The sequence below is a fragment of the Eschrichtius robustus genome, chromosome 5, assembly GCF_028021215.1.
Source record: "Eschrichtius robustus isolate mEscRob2 chromosome 5, mEscRob2.pri, whole genome shotgun sequence".
Taxonomy (NCBI): Eukaryota; Metazoa; Chordata; class Mammalia; order Artiodactyla; family Eschrichtiidae; genus Eschrichtius; species Eschrichtius robustus.
The window spans coordinates 139,863,575-139,870,173 of NC_090828.1; the positions used below are offsets into that span (position 1 = coordinate 139,863,575).

The window sequence follows — 6,599 nt, forward strand, 5'->3', positions numbered from 1 at the left end:
AGATAGTTAAGGGAGCCCTGATTTGTCCCTGCTTCAAAAATATAATGATGTGCATTATAGATTGATTTGACTGAAGGATCTGCAGAAATTAATGCATGAATTTTAAAAACAAACTCCTCAGTGTTAGAGAACTTTCAATGTCCTTCCATATTTATTCTATTTAATCTGTACAATAATAGCTTCAGATGGGTAATTATTAGTTACTAATAATTAATTACTAGTAAGCAGGTGGGTAATTATGATTTTCTTATTAAAGATAGAAAGCCACTATACAGGGAAAGGGATGGATAATACACACACCACATTAGCAAAACTTGGATCCATCTATTAGGACTTGGACACTGTCAGAATAAGAAGGTCCAGTTAAGGTAAGCCTTCTATTTGTCTAGATTCTATGGCAAATTGTCTGACACTTGAGCCCATGAGTGGGGGCAGGGAGGGCAGAAAAGAGGGAGGGAGATGCTGCTACTAGCCACCAGCTCACAGAAAATGACCCAGCTTTAGAGAGGCTAAAATGTGATGCTTAGAGCAATCATCACTTAAACAAGAAGGAAACAGAAGTAGGGAACAGGGGTTTCTAGAAAGTTCATGTTCCCAAGGTTATGGAATAAATACTTACATATTTATTAAGTGCTAAGTATTGAATAAATATTTAAGTATTTATTAAGTATTAAATAAATACTTAATCTCCATCAGGATTTTGATCTCAGCCATATCTCTAACAGATCTGCCATGTGGGGCAAACCTCTTCACCTTTCTGGGCCTCAGTTTTCTCATCTGTAAAATGAGATACTTGGATCAGATTATCATTCAGATCCTTTATGATATAAACATTAAGTGGTTCCATGACAATTTATAGTATCTAATCTGGGCATATTATTTTTTGAGACTCGAATGGACACATGAGCCATAAAGGGGGTTCTTCACATTGCAATCAGCCACATTTAATTATCACTGGGGCTGGGGCTGTTTAGTATCCTAGTTTTAACAGGGAGGGGTGTTATCACTTTCTGTGGTGAGTAGCAGATCTGGGGAAGGAGTAACACATTATTTGCAAAATAATGGACCTCCCTGACTTAGCCAACCTCTCCTCAGCTGATCTCCTGCTCACAAAGGAAGGGGAAGATCAGGACAGATTTGGGAATGCAAGGGCAAACAGCATAGTAAAACGAGAAAGAAAATGGAGAAAGGACAGGAAAAAAGGGAGGAGATGGGACATTTCAACCTTAGCACAAAGTTTCTTAACAACTAATGTTATCAGTGGACCCTCAGATAGGTATGGGTGTCCCCCCTTTACACACGGAAAATTAATGTGCTCAGAGGTTATGAAAGGTCTATAAAAGTCTCAGCCTCTGAAGAAGGGATGCAAAATTTTCTGGTTCTGGAGTCACCGGCTGGGTTCTCCACAGTGTCTGAGGTCTCAGCACCCCTCCAACAGCATCAGGCCAGTAACTTAACCAAACTCAAGTAAGAACACCCTGTTCATACCCATGGATAGCTAATCTTGAAACATGGCATATATCTCTGGATGGCAGGGAGAGTTTTTTTTAAATCATTTCTTTCAGATGAACAGATTTCAGTTTTTATTTTTGCCTTTCAGTGTAATTTTGCCTGAATCCCAAACATTTGGATTTGTCCTGTGGCTTATATCATTTTTAAATGTCTTAACCAAGAAGATATTTTTAATGAAAATATATGTTTTGAATTTTATTTCTTGAAATTTAAAATATGTATTGTGTGCACAAATGGCTTTCATCTTTACCAGCTAGGTTAACTGGGTATCTGAGAATGTAGGCTGTGTTGGTCCACATGACACTCCTCTTCCCATAGATTTAGGGCTCTAAGTAGTGGTCTGAAGGTCTTCCCCAAATAAAAATTGGAGTCAGCTTTCAGGCTCCCTGGTACCCACTTCCCAGTGGGACATGAATTAAGCAAAGCAGTGGATGGAACTGAATGGGTTAGTGGTTACCTTTCCTCCTCCTTGGTACTTGTGAGATGCTTGTTCTGAGTCCAGTAGGGAAAGAGTTATAGCTTTGTGACCACTGAGCCCAGAGTGTAATATGGGCTAAGTGAGACACTTCCACCCCTGCCAGAGCAGTGACCTTGGCCCTGAGTATATTCCTCTGAAGGGTTGGGAGATAGTCTAAGGTGTACTCATTCTTGGCCTGAAATGGATGCCTTGTTCCCTGGCAGTATCCACAACATTCCTTTTGGAGCAGAGTTAGGATGAGTGTCTGGGCCCCTCCCAGACTCCTGGAGCTGGCAGGAATGAACCTGCTGAGGGAAGAGGCCTCAGCCTTTTCTGGTCTGGAGGATCCACCCACGGAGCTCTTCTCACCACTCTTCATGGAGGTCTTTGAAGCGAGATGCATTGAAACCCTGAAGGCCATGGTGCTAGCCTGGCCTTTTGTCCACCTGCCTCTGGGGAACCTGATAGACATGCCTCATGTAGGGCCCCTACAAGCAGAACTGGAAGCACTTGATATCCTTTTTGCTCAGAAGCTTTGCCCCAGGTTAGTCAGACTTGCGTAGCCTGGTAAAATCCTGGGCATCCTGGAGGAGACAGCTGGGGTGAGGGAAAGTGGATGGAAAAGGGATGGACCAGAGGATTCTGAAGATGGCAATGAAGAAGCTCAGAGGACGTGGCTCACTATGGGAAATGCCTTCCAAAGCTTATGAGTGCTTACGATGCAGGGGAACCTGAAAAAAAACATGCCCCACCTCCTCTCAGTGATGCTTAAAGTTACCAGAAGTGGAGAATCAGAAAGGAGGGGTGGGGAAAGGGAGATGGAGGAAAGTGAGGTGGAGAGGAAAGAAGACAAGGCAGCAGGTGATGTCAGGAGTCTGAAGTTACAGTATAGATGGGCAGTCTGTTGTCACATTTTGGGGCTGTTGCTTCATTCTGTGTTGATTTTAATGCATCCCCACCAATCTCCTTTTTCCCCATAAGAAGTGCAAATTTCAGGTGCAGGATTTACAGGATACTGGCCAGACCTTCTGGAGCATGTGGCCTGGAGCCAACACTCATGGATGCTGAAACTCAGGAATAGCACCAATGGCTGAGCACAGTTTGAGGACAAAGCAGCCTTTGGATCCCTTGAAGGTATTCATAAACTTTTGCAAAGAAAAGGACCCTGGTTAACTTCTTCACCTACCTCATCTGATGGGTGGAGCAGAGAAAAGTTTCCATACACCTGTGCTGTAAGAAGCTGAAGTTCATTGCAATGCCCGTGAAAATATTGTGAAGGTCCTGAATATGGTGCACCTGGACTGTATCCAGGAGGTGCAAGTAAACTGCCCTTGGCATCTGTCCACCCTGGCCATGTTTGCTCCTTTCTTGGGCCAGATGAGTAATTTGCAGAGACTCATTCTCTCCCACATCCACATGTCTGGCTTTAAGGAGCAGAAACAGCATTAACTTGTCCAAATTACCTCTCAGTTTCTCAGGCTGCACCACCTCTGGGATCTTTATCTGGAATCTCCCTCCCTCCTTGAAGGCTGCCTGGACCAGATGCTCAGGTGAGAGTGCACCAGTGGCCAAGTACTAGTGAACACAACACTAGAATGTCACCCAAACTGCCTCCATTGCTGCTCTATCCTGAGTGGTGGTATCCCACAGCCATACCAAACAAGGTAGGGGCTAAACTGGTACAGTGGCTCCTGAAAGGGACATCCTGCTAGAGAGGTACAGATTATAGACTCTGATGTTTGGATCTAGAAATAGAGGGTTTGTGATTTCTTCCTTTGGAAGAGGTGTCTATGTTCGAATGACTTAAAAAAATAGGTAAGTAAAGAGGACATTGAAGTGGGGAAACCACATCAGACCAGAGCATTTCTGAAGAAAACCTCTATGCTCACAAGGTTTGTGACCACAATGAGCCTGTCTTAAATTCCTAGTCTGTAATAGTTGTTGTGCCAGATAAGGTAATTAATATATGGGAAAAGCATGATTCTGGAGATGATGGTAATGGAGCAGAGCCCAAAGGACAATAAACAGTGATAGAAGGTTTGTAGATCATGCAGGGAAATAAGTGAGTCCCTGCAGACTGGCAACCCCAATGGATGTTGTGGGACCTTGTGCATGTTTGTTCTTTATGCATGTCTCCCTAGAGCCTCACCTGGCCAGGGATATAGGCATCTGGAGCCCAAGCAAGGACTGAAGGAGTCTGAGTCGAAATCATTTTTTATCTCATCTCCTGATACCAAAATTCAGTGATGTCCACACTTGATTGAGACTCTCTCAGGCTCTCCTCTTAGCTTGTTCTAGTACATTCCATTATCTTTGTTCATCCTCATAAGGAGGTGGAATATGTTGTACTCAGCTTGATGATGGAAAAGAGAATTTTCAAGATTCTGTGAAGTGACTCAGTCACCAGGACTCAGCCTAGAATGAGACTGGGCAATGAGTGTATTGACCCTCATCAGATGGTCAGATTAACCTTGGCCCTGTAGAAATCATTTGTCTCTCACCTGGAGCTCGCTTGGCACCTGAGTTTCCAAGAACTAATTGTTTGGTTTCTCCCCAGGTACCTGAGGACCACCTTGGACAACCTCTCAAAAACTAACTGAAGGCTTACAGAATCAGATTTGACCCATCTGTCCATATGCCCAAACATCAGTCAGCTAAAAGGCCTGGATCTGAGTGGTGTCACTCTGACCAACTTTAGTCCTGAGCTTCTACAAGTTCTGCTGGAGAAAGTTGCAACCATGCTCCAGGATTGGACTTAGATTAGTGTGGGATCATGGACTTCCAATTTGAGGCAATCCTGCCTGCCCTGAGCCACTGTTCCCAGCTCAGGTCCTTCAGCCTGTGTGGGAACCTCCTTTCCATGGCTGTCATGGAGAAGTTGCTGCTACACACAACTGGGCTGCCCTGTTTAAGTCAAGAGCTGTATCTTGCCCCTCAGGAGAGTTATAGCACTCAGGGTATTCTGCTCGAAGGGAGACTTGCCCAGCTTGGAGCTAAGCTGTTTGAGATTCTGAGAGACTTATCACAGCCCAGGACCATCTGGCTTAGCCTCAGCCCCTGTCCTCACTATGATGATGACATATGCTATCACATGGCGCCCATTATATACTGCTGTAATACTCATGTCTAGTTGGCTGCCTCTATCAAAAGCTTTCTTCTGGGCACATGGAAACTGAAATCTAGGACATAGGTACATTATGAAGGGAAAACACACTCAAGGTTTCTGATACATGCTCAGTGTGAATGGGAAAAGGAATGGTGATCCAGGTTGGGTGCAGGATTGCACAGGAAATGTAGACCCTGGGAGGTGATGGAACTTTTGGGAATATGTGTTTTTACAGTCAAATATGAACCTAAATTTTTGGAGGCGGACATGGGGTTGAGACCTACATGTTGGAGTTATCGTTGGGTGGCTAGCTGTAAAGGAATGGTCAGAAATAAAGAGACCCACAGTGAAAACTGACTGCTGCCCTCCATGGTATATTATTCTGTTTTCTCAGTGTGTACCTCAGGAATCTCCAGTTATTGATGAAAAAATAAAAGGCACTGAGTTGTCTATGATCAGCAACCTTACCATTGCTGCAAGTTCCTGATTTTGTCTGGGGCATCTTACATCTTTGTTTATTTCTTCGGCTATTCAGCAGGTTAATACAAACAAAGGAGAACATATTCAGTGTCCAATGAGCCACTGGAGTGAAGAGCTCTTGGCAGAGCTCTCGTTGCTGACTCAGGCTATGACCCTGACCATGAGTATTTTTCACGGTTCTACCAGTGGGTCTATAAGTTTCAGTTCCTGGCCTTTGCATGTGCTGAGAAAGGCTTCACTGCAAAGAGCAAGGTGCCAGTTCTGGAAGGTGTTGTCCACACTGTTAATAAGACTCTGGTCCTCACCATTCCATGACTGTCATGGGTGGGTAGAGGTCCTTATTGATTTAATGTAGTTTTGGCCAGACATCCAAATTCCTTTTAGCAAAATACTAAAAGAATACATGCATTTAACATGATTTTATTACTTCCATTCCACATTAAAAATTGTATCCTTTTGTGGGATTGTTCACTTCAATAAGAGATGATATTATTCCCATTACGACTCCTGTCTCTCCATATCAGGGAAGACAAGGATAGCATGTTTGACATCAGCATTTCAAAATATATAACAAAATATCTGTTATGCATTGATTACATATAAATCATAGTTGGCCCTTCTCATCATCAGTTCAGGTTCCTCAGATTCAACCAAGTACAGATGGTGTAGAACTATATTTACTATTGAAAAATACCCATGTGTAAGTGAACCTGAGCAGTTCAATCACATGTTGTTCAGTATTCACCTGTATATATAGACACAAGTATTATGAGAAGAGGCTTACAAGGTTACAGAGGCTGAGAAGTCCCACTGTCTACTGTTTGTTTGTTAGAGAACTAGGAAAGTCTGTGGTATAATTCAGAGCTAGGCTTAAGGCTGAAAAGCAGTGGAACTGATGGTGTAGCTCCAAGTCAAGGCTCAAGACCTGAGAACCAGGGAACCACTGGTGTATGTCCTGGAATTTCAAGGCTCAAGAGCCAGAAGCTCCAATATTCATGACAAAGAAGATAGAGAGGGAGACAAGTTGCCCTTGTTGTTACATTC

The 6,599-nt window shown here is 43.4% G+C and overlaps 1 pseudogene; it reads left to right on the forward strand.

Moving 5' to 3' along the window:
- The first annotated feature begins 2,226 nt into the window (after positions 1-2,226).
- Positions 2,227-5,099, forward strand: LOC137764659 (PRAME family member 27-like; annotated as a pseudogene).
- Positions 5,100-6,599: the final 1,500 nt, after the last annotated feature.